Source organism: Protopterus annectens, chromosome 1.part0, assembly GCF_019279795.1.
Source record: "Protopterus annectens isolate FY-2018-M chromosome 1.part0, PAN1.0, whole genome shotgun sequence".
Lineage (NCBI taxonomy): Eukaryota > Metazoa > Chordata > Ceratodontiformes > Protopteridae > Protopterus > Protopterus annectens.
In genome coordinates, this window is record NC_056725.1 from 443,468,515 (window position 1) to 443,488,820 (window position 20,306).

Here is a 20,306-nt window from a genome sequence, read left to right on the forward strand (position 1 = left end):
AAATCATCACTTGCAAGTGTTGACAGTGAAATTGTCCAGACACTGCAGATAAGGCTCCCATCAGTCTGGAATTGAATCCCAATTAATGTTATAACTCCTCGCCAACCCTCTTCCAGCAGACTCCAGCCACATGGATGTGACATTGCAAATTCAACCCCTGGGATCTCCACTGTGTCCTTGCTTGATGGAGCCACAGCACACTAGCCTTAAACGGTGCCTTCTGTGACCTACTTTACAGAGGCACAGTAGCCTACTGTACTGGGGAGGCAGACGCCAAATACACTCTGGCTAAGCTTATGTATTCCCTAGGGCAAACAGCCTAGTATTGACCTCTACACCCATATGTTTAAGTTTCAGATGCACAATATTTGTTGCTGATAAACTGTTTGCAGGTCTTTATTGCCATAGCTTTCCCTGTTTCTATGAACAACTTGTGTATCTGTGGAAGATGTTTGAATATGAGAGGGATCCACTATATTACTTATGTCTCTGTTGCCATTTAACTGTGTGCACTGGGCAGATTGCTGTATTGTGGGAGTTTCCTGGCTTAACACATACAAATGCCAGATATGTGTGGCCAACTGCTATACTGAGACATGGCCTAAGTGTGTGAGCATGCCCAGTTCAGGCTTTCCATGGCTTGTTGCCTGACATATGTCTCATTTATCAAAGTGTGCGAGCATGCCCAGTGTGAGCTTTCCATATGTTGAGATCTGAGTTCCACCACATTTGTGGTTGTGTGTGAACTTCAACAATATTTCACATTTATAGTTGTGTGTTGGAAGTCATGTTGTGTTCTTACTGCCCAACTGCCTTGTGTCTGAACCCAACAGGGATTATGCTGTGCCTGCAGGGTTTCCATGGGATAGTTTGTATACAGTTGTCAACATTCTTTCATACTGACCAAACACTTTAATATCGTATAGTGTACTGGTTCAGTACGTTAACTGTGGTGGACAGTATCCTCAGTCCTATCACTGCTTTAAACATTCATACTGAGCACACCAGACTGGTTAAGGGCCAGTTGTGCAAATATGACCATGTTGCATTTTGTCCAGCTATGGACTACTTAAACCAGGCTTGTCCAACATTAGTAGTGTATTCCGCAACTTGGGTGGACATTGACAAACAATAGCTATGTGCTCTAGGCCATTTCTAATGCTAGTCAGAGTGTGTATTTGTCCTTCAACACACATTTTAACTGGAGTTTGCCATGACATTTTTCAAGGTTAGTATACTGTGCCTCTGTCTACCCGTGACATAAAAGTGATACCCAGGGTAAACCTACCATCTCCCATCCACTCATCAAGATTTCTCTTGAAGAGAGTCAATGAGGGACTCTCTGGCTAACCTGGACTGGGAGTTTACTCAAGAGTGAAGGGAGCTTCTGGGTTATGGATCGATCACTACAGCATGTCCTATTTATGTCAGTGTTGAGGTTCAGGTCTCTCATGTGCATAGCTCAATGGGATTCTGATTTTACAAGGTGCAGCATGTGCATTGATTCCAAGTTGGACATGGCTTTATACATCAGGCACAGATCACCTCTGGGCAGGCAGTATGGCACCGTGTGGAGGTGCAGTTTGTTTAATCAGGCAACACATGGCATCTGTTAGAGCCCTCTGATCCTCCTGGTGAGGTACTTTTGGAGTCTTTCCATTTGCTGGAGGTGTCTGCTAAGGTACATCCCACAAGGGCCATTGTACTCAATTGTGAGGCTGATGAAGAATGACTGAAGAGGCACGATGACCTCCCCTGATCTAGATGTGAATACCTTCATGATTAGGTGGGTATATGATATGTTTCTCTAACCACTACGGCCACATGGTTGTCAAATGCAAGATTTCTATCAACTTGTGTCCCCAGGTCTCTTATTACTTCTAAAGTACTTAATGGGTTAACACCTATGTGGTAATTGGTGGGCACTTACTGTTTTTCCAAAGGGGATGTCTGTACACTTTTCTGCATTTAGCTTGATGACATGGCTCTGGCACCAGTTGTCTGTTTCTATGAGGCCACTTTTTAGGATGCTTGTGTCAGCTGGAGGGTCACATATGGTGCCCAGTTTATAGTCATCTGCAAACTTGTTCAGACACAGTCCTTCCATGTTGGCCTGTACCTCTGGGAAATATATACCAAACAAGGAAGGTCCCAGGACCGAGCCTTGTGGGATGCCAGTTGTACCTGGTTTGTAGTCTGACATGGCTGCAGCATTTCTGACCATGTCAGTTCTGTCCTTGAGCTGGTTCACAACCCATCTACTTGAATAGGGGTTTATATTTAAGCTGGTAAGCTTATCTATAATGAACAAGTGGGGTATTGTATGGAAGGCATTTGCAAGGTCCAGATAGGCTGTGTGGACCACATTCCCCTCATCAATGGCCTTGGTGACTGTTTCAAATGAGTCAAGCATGTTTAAGGGGCAGGATCTGCCCTTAAGAAAGCCACACTGGGTAGGGTCCAGTGTCTGTAGGTCCCCAATATCTTTATTTCTGAGGTCCATGATGATCCTTTCCATAGCTTTGCAGACCAAGCTAGTCAGGATTCTGGGGTGATAGTTTGCAGTATCCATTCAGGCACCACCTTTGTGGAGAGGGACCACTGTTGCTGTACACTGCTCTTTGGGTACATATCCTGTGGTAAGGTTGAGATTGAGCAGTAGTTTTATTTGGTGTTCCATTCTTCTTGGAGTTCATGTTGGACACAGCCCAGAACACCATCTGGTACCATTGATGCTGTGTGTTTTGCTTTGGAGACGCTGGCTGTTACCTCAGCGTCTGCAATGTCAGGGGGCCAGCACTCTGCTGGGATAGATATTTGGCATTTTAGTTGGGGGGGGGGATTTTGCAATGAACCTATCAGGTTGGATGCTGGCAATGTGTGTGGGTTTGGTGTATTGTTTGTAATTTTGGAGTAATTCTGAGCATATCTGTGAATTTCCACCAAGGTTCCTACCATCAGTTAAGAAAGCCTTGTGATTATCCTTAGTGTCCTGTACAATTTGTATCTTCATAGGTTCATACTAGGCTATCTGCCCTAGGGCATTTATAAGCATAGCCAGAGTGTGTGTGGCTTTCACCACCCCTTGGAATGTGAATATTATGCCCATTTAGGGTTTAGTTTACTGTGCCTCTGTCTAGTAGTGACACAGAGATGACCCCCAGTGTAAACATACGATCTCCCATTCACTCGTCAAGATTTCTCTTGAAGAGAGTCAGTGAGGGCCTCTGCCTAACATGGACTGGGATTCTGTTCCAGAGTGTAGGGAGCCTCTGGGTTATGAATCTGTTCCTCCAGCACATCCTATTTATTTCTGTGTTGAGGTTCAAATCTCTCGCTTTCGTGGCTCTGATGGATTTGGATTTTCTGAGGTGGAGCATGTCCATTAATTCTGGATTGGACATGGCCTTGTATGTCAGGAATAGATCGCCTCTGAGTAGGCAGTATGCGACTGAATAGAGCTGTAGTTTCTTCAGCCGGGCAGCATATGACAAATGTTTGAGACCCTTTATCCTCTTGGTGAGGTACTTTTGGGGTCTTTCTAACTGCTGCAGGCGTCGGGTAAGGTACATCCCAAATGGGGCATTGTACTCAATTATGGGCCTGATAAGAGAAGAGTATAGGGGCACAATGACCTCTCTTGATCTAGATGTGAATGCTTTCATGATAAGGTGGCCAATATAGAAGGTCTTCCTAGCCACCTTGGCAATGTGAGTGTCAAATGAGAGGTTACTGTAAACTTGTGTCTCTAGGTCCCTGATTACTTCTTCCATACTTAATGGATTACCACCTATGTGGTAATTTGTGGGTACCTTGTTTTTCCCAAAAGGTATGACTATACATTTTTTACCGTTCAGTTTAAGGCCATGGCTCTGGCACCAGTTATCCATTTCTATGAGTCCTTTCTGAAGGATGCTTGTGTCCACTGGAGTATCAATTATGGCACCCAGTTTGCAGTCATCTGCAAACTTTGTCAGCCACAATCCTCCTATGTTTGCTTGCACCTCGGAAAAATAAATGCCGAACAAGAGGGGTCCCAGGACAGAGCCTTGTGGGATACCGCTTGTGACTGGCTTTAGAGTCTGACATGGCTCCAGCAATTCTGACCTTGTGGGTTCTGTCCTTGAGCCAGTTTGCAACCCATCTTATGACATATGGGTTTACATTTGAGCTGGTGAGCTTGTCTATGATGCCCGAGTGGGGTATTGTGTCGAAAGCTTTGGCAAGGTCAAGGTAGGCAGTGTGAACTGCCTTACCCTCATCAATGGCCTTAGTGACTGTTTCAAAAAAGTTGACCAGATTCAAAAGGCAGGATCTGCCCTTGACAAAGCCAAATTGGGTAGGATCCAGTGTCTGTAGGTCCCCAATGTCTTTGTTTATGAGTTCCATAATGATCCTCTTCATAGCTTTGCAGACCAGGCTCGTCAAGCTTATGGGGCGTTAATTTCCAGGGTCCATAGAAGCACCTCCTTTGTGGAGTGGGACCACTGTTGCTGTACGCCATTCTTTGGGTATGTATCCTGTAGTAAGGCTGAGATTAAACAGCAGCCTTATGTGTGGGTTTAGTTCCTCTTGGAGTTCATGTAGCACGCAAACCGGGACACCGTCTGGTCCCATTAATGCTGTGTTTTTAGCTTTGGAGAGGGTGGCTCTCACCTGGGCATCTGAGATGTTAGGGAGGCTACACTCTGCTGAGACAGATATTTCTCCTTTTGGGGGGGGGGGGGGGGGAATTTGCACTGAACCTGTCTGCCAGAATGTTGGCAATGTCTGTGGGTTCAGTGTATTTTGTGTCATTTTGGACTAACTCTGAGCATATCTGGGAGTTTCCACCCAGGTTTCTAACATAAGTAAAGAAGACCTTGTGATTGTCTTTTGTGTCCTTTGCGATTTTTCTGTCAAAGTTGGCCTTGGATGATTTTATGAGTGATCGTGGTTTTTTGCTAGTACTGATCAGAGATGCCTTCCCTTTTAGGGATTTTGCTCTGTCATGTAGTAGCTTCCTCCTCCTGTTGTAAAGTTTGTTAATGGCTGGGGTCCACCAGATAGGATGCCTGCCTTTGAGGGAATGAGTCTTGGTTTTATTTGGGATTGCATGATCCATGCATTCTTGAAGGTGTCCATAGAAAGTGACTACAATGGATTCAGCGGTGTGGCCTGTGGTTTCCAGTGGCCCAGGGGCCTTGAAGGATACCACTTCAGTCTTAAGAAGTGTGAAGTCAGCTTTTGAGAAATTCTTCACTGTGGTCTTTTGTGCAGGGGGTGGGGGCGGGATGTGGATTTCCAGTGAGATTAATTTATGGTCTGATCTCAGCAATGACGGGTATACTTCCGGTGTGGAGCATTGTGTCCCCATGTTTGTGATGATCAGGTCTAGTATATTATCTTCTCTTGTGGGAGTGGTGACTAGTTGTTCCATTGCATTTATTTATTTATTTATTTGCAGTTGGTTTACCATGATAGTCCATTGGGCCAAAATGAACCCATTTTCAATGGAGTCCTGGGGAGAAAAGCTCCAGACAATATAGATTACAGTAGGTATTAGACATACTTAAACATTATAAAAAATCTCAAGTAGACAAATACAAATGCAATGCACAACAATTACAATTAATTTAACAGTGTTAAAACTGATAGCAGATTAAAAGGGATTATACATACATTCAAAATTCTACTAAAGGTATTTCATAAAGAGAGTTCTCCATATGAGACGTAGAGTGTAGAGTATTCTTACATATTCTATAGTAATAATAGGAATGTGAGAGTTATGGATAATGAGAGAGAGAAATCAAGGGTTTAAGCAGGAGTCAGAGGAAATGGGGATGTTCAGTGTAGTTAAGTAGGGTGGGAGCAAGATCATTCCCACTGGGAAAGTAGATGTGAATGAAGAGATTTTTTGAACATAAAATGGTTAGAGGTAGTACGGATAGATGAAGGTAGAGAGTTCCAGAGACGAGCTAAACCATGTGAGAGAAGATATTTGCCAAGGGGATGGGTTGGTTTGTACACTTCTAATAGATTTTGGTTGTTGGACCTTAATATTCTATCAGGTATGTGCATTTTAAACACAGAAGAGAGGGAGGGGTTGAAAATAAGTTTATGTGCAAGGGATAGTTGTGTATAGGTGAGATGATTGGGTAGTTCTAGTCATTTTAGTTGTTGGAGAGAGGAGCAGTGGTGGGTGTAAGACTTTTGGTTGGTAGCAAACTTGGTGATTTTATTGTAACAGGAGGAAAGTTGTTTTTTCAGGGAGATTCGTAGATTAGTTAGTAGTGGAGCTCCATAGAGAAGGGAGGGAATAAGAAAGGAAGTAGAGAGAGTGATTTTAGTGGCAGTTGTAAGGTAGTGCTTTTGTCGATAGAGCATCCCTAGTTTTTGATGTTTTTTTTTTAATATTTAGTTGTAGACGGGAGTTGAATTTTAGTTATATGAGTGAGCATTTGAGTTTATGAATTCTAGGAACCTTTGGTCTAGGGTGTTGGGGCTTGAATAATGCTCCCAGTCTATTTTTGGGTAGTTGACGTCTCCCAATATGATGGTATTTGGAGAGACATTCATACACTCCAGTATCTTTAGGAAGGCTGAGTGGGGTTCCTGAGTTTGAGAGGGTGGTCTGTAGAATACTACAAACTGTACAACAGTTTTGCCTATGGTTAGTTGCACATGGATGGTTTCCGATGCTTCGTGCATTGCCAGTAACCTGGAGGTATGGGTATATTTGATGAATATGGCTACTCCCCCTCCTTTTGTGGTTCGGTCCAAGTTTTGGGGCCGAAAGGCATGATATGAGGTATAACTTGGTAGTGCTGGGGTGCTTTCAGGAGCCTTGAACCAGGTTTCTGTCACTGCACAGACATCGATGTTCTCCATACTGAGGAAGGCCTCGAGAGCGTGCATCTTGAGGTTTAGACTTCTGGCATTGAGCAGCATTACCCTTAGTTTATTTCCACTTGTGTGTTTTAGGGAGGTGGGTTTGTCTTTTGAGCCTTGCCTAAAAAAGGCACTATGGAGGTGGCAAGAGCCTTGGCCAATATCCAGAAGCCCAGGAGTGATAGGTGCAAGCCATCCCTTGCGAAGCAGCATGGCTTGTCAAGCATGTCATCCCGAGCAGACAGACATTGGATCCCCTTAGAATGAAACCAGTAATTGAGCCAATTGTTAAAGCTGATCATTCTGTGTTTGTACTGTGGCATCATTCTTGGTGAGGGTAAGATGCTGCTCAGGGTCAGGGTCATACCAGCCTGGGCTACATAATCAGAGAGCTCCTCTATGTCTCTTTTCATGTAGTCCAGGGGGTACGTCTCAGGTCATTCACACCGGCATTGGCAATGACTGAGTCATATTTGTACTTGCTTTGGAGTGACCTGAGTGCTTGTGTTATGTGGCGGATTCTAGCGCCCGACAGGCAGCTTACTGTAACCTTTTCCTTGTTCAGTCTGGTGAGCGGGACATCAGTGTGTCTGACTATGGAGTCACCTATTACAAGTGTATCAGGCATGTTGTTTGGCCTTAAGGGCTGTGACTGTTTGGCACACTGACTTTGTAAACTATGTGTTGCATGTGCTATGTTTTGAGGTAGTGGTTGGTTGGGTGTCTGCTTTGGAGGCCTCTGTTGTTTTGGTAGATTTTTAATTAGAGCCTCCAGGAATGTTTTTGTGTGTTTATGTGTTTGGTTTGCAGTTGTGATAGGTCTATGTGAGACTGGGTTTGTGGTGTGTGTGGTTACCTTCTCCTCCTGACTGGTTTTGCCAGTACTGAGTTCAGAGAGCTCAGCCTCCAGTTTGGCTAATTAGTTGCATCTCTCACATATATTTGTATTTGTTGGGGGGAGGAGGGGGTTGTCTGTGTACATGAGGCAGGTGTAACATTGCCTCAGGATTCCCAGATTCAACATGTTTAGCTGGCCTTAGATGATTTTATGTGTGGCCATATTTTTTTGCCATAATACTGATCAGTGATTACTTCCCTTTTTGGGTTTTTCTCTATCATGTAGTAGCTTCCTCATTCTCGTGCATGGTTTGGTAATGGCTGGGGTCCACCAGGCCAGATGCCTGCGTGTATGGGATTGGGTCTTGGTTTTATTTGGGATTGCATAATCCATGCATTCCTGAATGTGTTCATAGAATGCATTTATAAAGGGTTCTGAGGTCTGGCTCATATTTTCCACAGGCACAAGGCCTTTAATGGATTCTACCTCAGTTTGGAGGAGTGCAACATTTGTTTTACACATGTTTTTCGCTGTGGTTTTCTGCCCAGGGACTGGGGTCAGGATGTGAATATCCAGTGAGATTACTCTATGGTCTGATCTTACCAGTGAGGGATACACTTCTCATCTTGGGCATAGAGTACCCATGTTGCTGATTATCACATCCAGTGTGATTACCCCTCTTGTGGGAGTGGTAAGTTGTTCCATAGCATTTTGGTTTATGAATTCTAGGAACCTTTGGCCTAGGGTGTTGGAGCTAGAATAATGCTCCCAGTCTATGTTTGAGTATTTTCAGTCGCCCAATATAATGTTGTTTGGAGAGACCTTGATATTGTCATGTGTTCTGAAGTAGGCCACGTGCAGTTCCTGGAGTTAGGAGGGTGGTCTGTAGCAGGCTACTAACTGGGAGGCAGTTTTAGCCACTGTTACTTGCCCGTGGATAGTCCATGCTGCTTCTTGCTGTGGCACCAACCTGGGGGTGTGGCTATCCTTGACAATTATTGATAGTCACCCTCCTTTTGTAGTTTGTTCCATGTTTTGGGGCTGTAAAGCATGGTATGAGGTGTAACCTGGTAGTGTTAGGGTGCTCTTGTGAGCCTTGACCCAGGTTTCTGTTACAGAACAGATATCAACATTCTCCATTCTGAGGAGAGTTTGGACTGCATGCATCTTGCAGTTTAGACTTCTGGCATTGGGTAGCATTACTTCTAGGTTCTTATCCCTTGTGATACCTATAGAGGTGGATTTGTGTTTTGAGCCTTACCTATTCAAGACACGGTGGGGGTGACAACAGCCTTTGCCAGTATCCAAAAGGCCAGGGGTGATAGGTGCAAGCAATCCATAGCAGGTGGAGCATCATGTCTTGCTCAGCATGTCATCCCAGGCTGACAGGCATTGGATCACCTTTGACTAACAGCAATACTTAAGCCAATTATTGTAATTGATCATCTTGTCTTCATATTGTGGCATCATGCTTGGTGAGGGTAGGATGTTAGTCAGGGTCATCAAGTTTGCATATACTACATGGTGTTACATTGCTTAACACATGGCAATCATGCCTCAGGTGGTGCTGCAGGGCTGTCTATGTTAGATGCACATACTACACTCCCTGTACATGTTTGAAAGCAGGTTGTGTCAACTTAGGCATCCCTTTTACTATATGTGTGAGTCAGAGAGAGGTATAATTTCCAGGGTTCCTACTGAGCCAGTGTATGTGCTATGGGTGGCCTCTTTGCCAAGGCCAAGGCATACTGGGCACATCTCCTTCTGCCTACTGGGGCAGGCTCAGGTTGTTCCTCCTCCGAGTCACGCTCTGCCTGTGATGACCTTGGCAATGGTAGGGGGCTGTTTGGCCCAGCCCTATGCTGGTCCTGCTGCAGTTGTTTTTGCAGAATCATATTATGTAGCATAGCACATACCATGACAATTTGGGTACATGTAGTTGGTGAGTACTGCAAGGCTCCACCAGATGTGTCTAGGCACCGGAACCGTCACTTGAGCAACCCAAACACACGCACGATTACATTTCGTGTTTGTGCGTGTGCCTCATTATGGCGTTCTTGTTCAGGTGTGTGTGCATTTCTGATGGGTGTCATCAGCCACAGCTCCAGTGCGTAGCCAGCATCCCCCACTAAGTGACCATGTGGGATGTCACCATTGGCAAATGTCTGGTACAGCTGCGTCAAATGCCAGATATTGGAATCATGGTAGCTTCCAGGGCAGCCAGCACACACATTCATTATTATGCCCTGGGCATCACACACAACCTGGCAGTTGATGGAGGGGAAGCCCTTGCGGTTAATGTAGGCCCTACCCCACTCACCAGCTGGTGCTTTGATGCGTATATGCGTGCAGTCTATTGCACCCACTACCTCAGGGTATTCCGCTATTTGCTGGAAGAGACACATATTGCTGGCCAATACCTCACGGGAATTGGGGAAATATACATGATCACCGACATGTGCTGACATGGCATCCAGGAACTGGTGCAGTACCCTGGATGCTGATGCCTGTGATATCCCCATCATATAACCAGTTGGTCTCTGGAAGATACCTGTTGCTAGTATTCTTAGGCCAACACATACCTTGGTTTCCACTGGGATGGGTTTCCCTCTGTTGGTTCTGTGTGTGAGGCGTGGCCTGCACAGCTCAACAATTTACTGTAGGAGGTCTCTGTCGACTCTATAGCGCTCAACTATCTCCAGCTCATGTAACCTCTGGTAGGTGACCCTGGGCCTGTACACTCTTCTCCATCTCCTCACTGTGGGTTGTCCAGCAGCATTTGCATAGTCACTACCCTCAGCATGTTGCATATGTCTCCTTATAACAGCTATGGCAGCCCCTAGCAGTTTTGCTCTGAGTGAAGCTTTTTCAGTTTTCACTTCTAATAGCTTACTCCTCTGTTGCAGTGTCTCTTGAGAGAAACATACTGCACTGTTGTTTGCAGAGTTTTAAGTGCTGGGCTGGGCTACTGTTCTGCCTTTGTAATTGCCTGCTTCTGATTGTTTTCACCTGCTAGCTCTGCCAGTATTCCCTGCTAGCTTCCTACTATTTCTTCTGCTTCCTTTTTCCTTTCTGTTTCTTCAGGGGGGGGCGATGAGCATACAAGCGCAAACATGCTCACAGCAGCGAACACGCACACACACATGCTTAGACGGACTAGAATCTGCTTATTCGGGTTAAACCGCGTGCACACCAGCGCAAACAAGTTACAGGTCTTTAAACAGGCTCCTACATGCTTACTCCAGCTTAAACGCATGCACTCACGCTTACATGTGCACACTCTATCTTACTCGCGCCTCCCAGCGCGCACACGTGCACATGCATGCCCAGCAATAAACTTTGGTGTTATCCATAGTGTACACCTACCATTTCTTGGCTTTCCCATGCCTACTTATTGACACTCCTCTTTTCATGATGTGTGACTGACATCTTTCACATGCCACTGTGCTCCAATGAGCTTCATTTCTTTCATACATACCCCCTGTGAGGTCACCTATCTCCTACTCTGTTACTGCCCCTTATCCTACTCCTACACTCCAGGGAATGTAATCATTTGCTATGTGACAGTGCAATTCACTATTCTACCACTCATTTACATAGGATTGCCTACTAATGCTTAGTTACATGTCTTACACTCAGCTTCCCCCCTTAGCAACCCCTACTCGGTGGCCATGTTGTTTTCAGCCTGCTATTCCCTTACACTGTAAATTCATGCTTTGCATAATGCATTTATAGAGCAGCCCGTTTGCGCGGCGCTGCGCTACGTTTAAACATTGGCGAAAAAAAAACTTTTTATTTCATTTTTGCATGGGGGCACATTGCCAGTGGCCACATATTTGGCCATTGGCATGCTGCCTGGAACATATTCAACCTTTATTTGGAGCTGACAAGGTTCCATTGTGTTATTTGCAGAACGGTACTCAGTTGTCAACTGTGTACATTTCTGCAGATAACACAGCTCTTACACGGGCAGGTTTCTGCTTCCTGGATCACCAAATTACCTAATTTGCATGCCTTTGGCTGCAAGTGAGGTAATTAGCATATCCACGCCCTGTCCGTGTAAGAGCCGTTTTAGGTGCTTTCTTACATGCAAATACAGGCTGTTTCTGGATCGCTATGGCTGCATGGAGTCTTACACTAATCTTAGACTCCGTGCAAGCCATCGTGAATCCTGCTTACAGTTTGTACATTTGCATATTACAGTCAATGTAGATATAACACATTATATTGCAGGTACATAGGCAATGAAGAAAAATAATTCACAAAAGAGTCATAGTTGTTACAAAGTTTTTTTTTTTTTTTTTGAGTTTGTGAGTTCTGGGTAGAATAAAGAATATGTGCGGGGAGTAAAGTGAGGGATGGGGTAGAGGGCACAAGTCAGTGATGGGTGGCTGGGAAGGGGTTCTTGCTTGTGGTGAGGGGAGTGCTAGAAATATGTTAGGGGGTTGTGTACTGGTGAATGGTAGTAAACAATGAAAGATTATGTATGAGGGTATATGTGTGAGTTTGTAAAAGAGGTATGAGGTATGAGGTTATGGGGATATGAGGGGATAAGGTGAAGGGTGAGGAGAGGGTAAGCTTGAGGGGATGATATAAGGAATCGAATGGGGGTCTCAGAGAAGGATGGGCTGCAGAGGAGTTAGTCTGCCAATTAGTAGTTAGAGTGTTGTGTTTCATAGTGAATAATTACTGCTGAACTAGCCAGGATTGGAACAAGAATATAGCCAGCTATTTCTGAGCTGCTCTTTAAGCTGAGTTTTAAAGTATGATAGTTTGTCTGCATCTTTAAAAAGAAGAGGGGTAGAATTCCACTTTTTTGAGATGTAGTTGATCTTGATATTGGCATTCAGAATAAAACACTTGCATACAGAGATCAACAGTATAAAAGGAACACAAGGAAGGATTTTTGGAATGAGAATGATTTTCCCCCCACCCAACATTCCTGTGCTATGTATTGCAGCTCTGGAAACCCCCTTTCACTAGACAGTGTCCAGCTTATCCTGTCAGATCAAGAGCACACCTGATGGGAGGACGCAATTAACAAAGTTTCTGATTTAGCTGGCAGTCAGTGCAGAGGATTAAGGTTTTGAGCTGTTAATGAACTGTTGCTGGTAATCAAGTCACTTAACAGGGCAGTGCTCTAGGAAATTAGGCTAGATCCCTCCATGGTCTCCTGGATCTCTTATCTAGTAACTAACTATGATTCAGAAAATAAGGCAACCACAGCTCCTGTTAGGTAGAAGTCTGCATCCGTAAGGCCTTAAGGTGAACTGTATATTTGTGTTTTGTTTATAACTGAATGTTTTTGAAAGAACTTGGGTAGAACAGATATGTCAGTGGAATTCTGATGCAGGAAGGTGTGTGGATGAGTAAGATGAACTGTTTCAGTGTAAAGCTTTGTTGATGATGTCCATTATATATAATTTTATTATATATATTCCTTTAAGAGCTCCGCGGCACTGTCAGTGATGCTGTAACAATGCTTTTAATGTATGCAAAATGCATTAATAATACTTACTACTATTATGGTAAGTTTACTTACGCAACACTAATTTTCATATGTACATTTCTAAATATGCAGAAGGTGAAAAGAAATAAGGGGTTATTTACCAACAAGTGGACTATACTGATAGACTACTAATAGTCATGTTGGGTCAGCAGCGGCACCCCATCTGTGTCTACTCTGGATCCGCCACTTAAGCAGGATGAATTAGTAGCACACTTGCCATTTTTGTTGAAGCAGCTTGCAAGTTTGTTTTTTTTATGGAGGATTGTAAATTGATTAGAATTATTGCTCTGCAGAGTAGGGAGGGCAGGAGGAAGGTTTTGTTTAGAGTAATTTTTGTGGGTGTGCTCAGAAAATGTTTTTTTTTTCTGTATAGCATGCCTAGTTTTTGATGGGTTTTCTTGGTATTGCTTTACATATAGAGGTCAAATTTAAAATAACATCTATTATGACTCCTAACAGCTTGGTGTGGTTGACTAATTTAATTGCAGTACCATTTCTGAAAAGATTTTGAAAGATGCTTTGTTAAGGGCATGTGTTTTTGGGATAAAGAGAAGGAGTTTGTTTTTTTGGGGGTTCGAGTAAGAGTTGCACTCTTATAAGCCAAGCTTCAGTGGATTGACAGCTTGTTGAGTAATTTCTTGGAGGTGACTTGAGGTGTTTGAAAAGCAGATGATGGTAGAGTCATCTGCATATTGAATCACGGTACCTTCACAAGAAGATGAATTGTAAGTTATTGATAAAAACATTGAATAGTAGAGGCCCAAGGATGGATCCTTGTGAGACTCCTGTGCAAGTGAGAAGGTATGCAGAGATGGATCATTGCCATGTTACAGCTTGTTGCCTGTTGTCAAGGTAGCTAGAGAATCATTGAATAGATAGAGATGATAGACCAAAGGTTGGAAGTAGATTGAGAAGTTTAGTGTGCGAGACCATGTCAAAGGCTTTTGATAGATCAAGAAATGCTGTAACTACAAGTTTATTATAGTTGCGGTCTTTATTAACAATTTCTGTAAATGATAGCAATGAAGTGGAGGTGCAATGGTCTGTCTGAAATTCACATTGCTTATTGGTAATTGGCTTATTTTTAAGAGGTAGTGTTGAAATTGTTGATGTATACATCTTTCAAGGATTTTAGAGAGAGGAGGCAGGATAACTATGGGATGGAAACTTGTAATGTCAATGGATTTACTTCCTTTATGTAAGGTGATAATATATGCCATTTTCCATAAGTTAGGGATGCAGGATTATGTTATTGATCTATTATTAAGAATGCTGATTGGGTATGTTATTGCATCGGTAGCTAGATTTATATTCTGGGGAAGGTTATCAGCTGAGGAGATTTTAGTTTATGGAATTTCTTTTATGAGAATTGTAGAAACTGGTTGAAAGGTGAAGTGGGTGGAGTTGTTTGTGCACTGGAGAGGTTGCAGTTGAGTTTTGTAAAGAAAATATGCTAGGGTCTAAGGTAAGGGAATTTAGCTGTGTAGAAGGGGTGTGTTAAGTAATTCTGAAATTAAGTTGGCTATGCATTCTATGAAGTATGTATTGAAAGGTTGCTGGTTAAAGAGGGATAATACCTAGGTATGGGTTGAGATCCTTTTTTGTACCTGGGTTGATGAGAGAAAAAATGGAGAACCATACATTTTTTGGGTTGATTTTGTAGCTTTGTAGCTATTTTGTAGGTGAGTATAATAAGACTTTTTATCTCTACTAACTTATTTATTCACTTAGTTTCATAGCTGTCTGAATAATTTCCAATTTTTGTCATTTTTATTCTTTTGCCATGTAATCCATGCTTTGTATCTGTCTTTCATAAGGAGTTTGCTTTGGTTGGTGAGTCATGGGGTATGGCTGTTTTTAATTATTTTTGTATGCTGTGGCACTAAGGTGGTAAGAATGTTTAGAAATGCTGCATTGAAGTATTCAACTGCATCTTTTAAGGAGAGTCTTTTTTAGGATGGACCAGTTAACTGCTTTCAGAGCTTCAACAAAAGACTCTTTGGAGAAAGTGGATACACTATGGGTAGTTTTGAGCTTATGTTCCTTTGTTAGTTATGTAATACTTCTGTGGGTATAAGCTGGCAGGTGGTCACTTAGTGATTAAGGGATGGTGCCTGAGGAGGTAAAATTAGATGGGTTAGTATTTAGAATTCAGTCCAGGATAGATTGTTGGGAGATAATTTTGCCATATCTTGTTGGTGTACTAATAAATTGAGTGAATCCAAAGAGTTCAAACTGTTGATTTCTGAATTTGTGGATAAAGACTGCCAGTCAATGTTTATATCACCAAGGAGGATAATTTAATTTGTGATTGAAACTGCTATCCAGGTGAAATACATAGCACAGCAATGCATATGCTCTTGGCTCTAATCAGTATTAGAAATGAGATTAGAATTTCTACTTTTCCAAAATGTGAGATTGTGTTAAGAAAACTCAACAATGAATGAAAGTGTATTAACATTAGTTTTCAAAAAAACCTCTCTTGGAATATAATAACTCCTTCTGTGCCTATACAAGAGGAGAGCTGAGAAGGCTAGAGGAAGTTCAGAGGAAATTTACAAAAAAATAGTTATGATGCTGAAGAACATGGAATATAGATCATAATGTGAGACATTAAAATTAGTTATTGTCTGCTATTGGTACATTCAGGTTAAATTAATTTTAGCATACACATTTTTTATGATCCAGTTCTGCAAGTCAGGTTCAATTCAGAGATTAATACCTGAATTAAATGTATAATGGTCTCAGTATATTTCTGTTAGAATAACAATCTAAGAGCTTGGAAACTTTTAAGAAAAAAACATAGATACATGGGCTGGTAGAAAGGCCTGCATACCATATTTAGAGGAATCAGCATTGCTTGACAGTCCATGGGCCTAAAATGCTGGCTTTGAACTCATATTACTACATAAAATTGAACATATTAATTTAGCACAGGAATATTAATTTATGTTTTATGATCAGTTTGAAATGCTTGTTTAGTGAATCTTAGCAGTGTACATGGAAATAATTTATTTAGACAAAACATAAATAGTTATTTGTTTTATTACATTACTGTATTTGCTCCTATGTATATATAAAAGTTCAGTAAAATACTATACAAAATTATACTCACATCTTAACTTTTGTATTGAAACATTTATCCCTATCCATCAGAAGTACAGAAAAAATTAAGAAATAAACCCTGATGTTGGAATTATTGCATAAACTTTGTAACAACAGGAAAAAAGCTACTTTCTATATGTCGTAAATTTCCTTCCTCCCTCCTGTAATAAAAGTATCAAAAATGGTCAGTAAAGATCTCAAGTGCATTCCTGGAAAGTATAAGGCAGGTAATAAACTAAAAGCTGAATTTTTTTTCCAAGTACAATCATAAGGTCATTTTAACTATATTATGAAACTCAGAAATAGCGAGTAATACTGCCCCAAGCTGCTACTTAATGGCAATACTTATTCTGATGACCAGGCCTAGCTGAAAAATTCAACTCTAACTTCAGCTTACCTGGGCACCTCTGTGTTTGCCCTTTTGCTTCCCAAACTACACATCCTTACACCATCACTTTAGATCAAGTGCTATCAGCATTATATGAAACCAAAACCACCAGCTGTATGGGATCTGGCAACATACCAGGCTATGTCAAAGTTAGTGCACATCACAACTTTTTACAATCACTCATGTTCCTACATACCTTATCCCCTCCACATGTTGCACATCAGATATCTAGAGAATGTAAATTGTAGTGCCTCATCACAATGCTGACTCTACCACAGACCCTAGAAACTACAAACCCATTAGTCAACAGTATCATATGTAAGATCATCATGGGCAAACATACAAATAACAAAATGGATGACCTTCAGTCCCATGACTCCCTGTCATGCCTTGATCATGTCAGCCACTGGGGTACTAAACATGGGCTGAAAGTCAATGGCAACAATGTAGCATTGATATATTTAGGGAAAATGTGTATCCAAATGCATGCTAGACAAATGCCAACCCTTCAATTTGATACCGTCATTAAACGATGAGCTCTCTTTTGACCACCACATAGCTATCATAGTTAGGAAATCATTATATATAACTCTGCTAATTATCAAATGTATTTCATCTAACTCCAGGGATGTCATAAATTACCTCTGTTTTCTGTCTTAGGCCATTTCTAGATAAATGGAGTATCTTTGCCATGTACCTCTCCAAACACTTTGACAAATTGAAATGACCTGACAATCCTAACTAAACAAATTACATGGCTAATCTACGTAAAATAGTGAGTAGAGTAAAAGCCTTAACTCTTTACTCCACCTCATATAGGCTTTGCCATTGTGGCAAATATTAATCTTCCATGTTATGAAACATCTGTGCTACTAGACTTCCTTAACCTTCAGAAAATGGATAATTCTACAGATACCCATTCCATAATTCTCACTCTTCATCATAACATAAACAGGACCTGCTGTCACAATAGATATCTAACCAAAATATGACCATTATATATGTCTTCCCTTGCATATTAAACAAAGCAATATGGCAACCACCTAAGAAACCAATGTTGATGACTAGACTACTCCTCATAAAATCACCTCTGGACATAGTTGTTAACTGCGTTCCTCATAAATCAGGATTAAAGCAAAAAATTATGGTGGGACAAATTGGGGACATTTTAAATATTATTTATTTATTTTATTTATTTTATTTTATTTTACATTTGTTGACTGGGCTAGTCTAGCTGGATACATGTCCTTTTTCAGTAAAGGCCCGGGGAGAAAAGCTCCACAATGAAGAGAAAACACAATACATTTACATACAGAAGAAATAACATTAACATAATAATAAAAAGAAAACAGCAAAATTTACATACTGATTAAATAACATTCGCATGTTGTGTAAATAATCTTGACATGGTTACATTGAGAAGCAGTGAGGTTAAGATTATAAACTATGAGAGGAGGAAGAGACTGAGGTGGTATGAGACCTTTAGGATTAGTCTGGTTTAGGACATGGGCATAACCAGTGTGACTTAAGGAATTCTTTGAGATTATTTTTGAATTGATTAAGCACTGAATGATATTACTCTATTGCACTTAAAAGAGTTAACAAGAGAACAACAGATTTTTCATTAGCATACATTTTCTGAGCAATACTATAAAGTTTGGTGTTATTGACAGACTGTAATTCTCAAAGAGTTACCAGAAAAATCAAAAATTTTGCAAGGAACAGAGCAAAAAAAAAAAAAAGGCCAATTCATGGACATTCCTCAAAATGAGGATGGTTGAAAGGCATGCCCCTGGGATGTATAATATGGCCCTTACTGAGGCAGCCACCTTATTTACAAATGTACTGGGTTGTTCTGGCTAACATTATCAATATTCATATAGACTTCTTGCCTGGTAATAAACTATGAAAGTATTAAAAAGGGCATGAAATCTATCTGTTTCAAACACATAAATTAAATTCCAAGAGTTTCAATATGACCTCAAAGGGGATACTGTATCAAGAGTGCTGTATGCTGCATGTATTCATGACTATGAAATGAAAGGCTAAAATGTGTTAAAGAAATTTATGTGTAGCTGTAAATGTTGACATCAGCTAACTAGGTTTGGTGGAAGTATCATTGTAGGCATTTAGTTTACACACCACTCATTTATGAATAATCCTCCCAGAGGGTTGGAATATCTACAGCCTACGTGGTTACAGCATAACTGACACTAATGCATACAATACATATAATGCTCAGTAATGAAACAACTCCATTAAATTGGGAAGGACAGCTATCATCTAGCTAGCAAGATCACCAACATAGTGCTGTATACTTACCAAATCAATAACTATACTGGCATGACTATGTTATAAACACAGCATGTAGAGGCAGTAGCTCAGAATCTAAAACCTTACACAGATGAAAGTGATATTTTACAGGTGTAGCATCAATTACTTTCTTTACTTGAAGTGAAGACTGTAGAGAAGGTTGACGGCTGCCAGCTTAGCCAGATAGAATTTTATACATAATTCTATCATTTGTAAATATAAATGTGAATCACAGGCTTATTGTCTTAAATGAAAAAAATGCTGTTACAAAAATATGGCAACAATGCTCTCTACTGACCGAGTAAAAGCATGTTGTGACCCTTTGATCTAAAGTCGGCTCCAGTCCGACTAGATGAAGGCTTCCTGCCTATTGTTTTAAGGCTAAAGTTAATGACCAGAATTTACATATGGAATGTCCTTTATTGCTCTAAGTGTAAAAGAATGTAAATGCAGTTTCTGTCAGCCTGGGAACACCAGAAAAGTGTGAAATGATGTAATGTTTTATCAGAACTGCAGTTTCAATTTAAACAGAGAGAACCAGAAGGCATTACGCATTTTTTGTCTTGAACATCCAAATCAGCACTGCCTTATGCTCTATGTAAGTAAGTTATTTTAGAAGTATGTTTTCTTGTAGAAATAGCTAGGACTATAAAGATTAGACTAAGTGCTTTTTCTGTGATGTCAAAATTGTAATACTGATTTATTTTAAGTATTTCTCTGTGATCTCTGAACTGTTGACTAGCACTGACTGTGTAGTAGAAAGTATTGTCTTGTGGTTTTAATTATTTATTATTAAATATTTTAAAACCTTTTAACTATGGCTGGTTTTGTGTAGAGATAATTTAAGCTCTTAAGAGTACTTGCATGCCTTTGGTAAAATTGTCCAAAGCCAAACTAATAGCTTTAGCCGTGAGTTATACTACCAATTGGATAATAATATCGCACAGTAATAATTGGACACCGTTTTAAGGGCCTTTGAGTAGCTGATAAATATTAGCTGGGTGGTGGCAGTAATTACTACCATATAGTCTGGGTAAAAGGGGCACAGCTGGAGAACCTGTGCCAGCCTTCCCCAAGAGTGTCTGTGTGGTTGTATAAACTTATCTCAAAGTGTGTATGACAGCTACTTGAGCAGGGACATGAGGCACTGGTTAGACAGAGAGGGTGCTGGAGATTTGAGCTTACCCAGCTAGGCTGAGATCTGGATGCTATAGCTGTGCCAGTGGGGAGTCCTATTGGGGACCTGGGGAGCAAGGGATCGAACAGCCCCGTACTGACTGTGA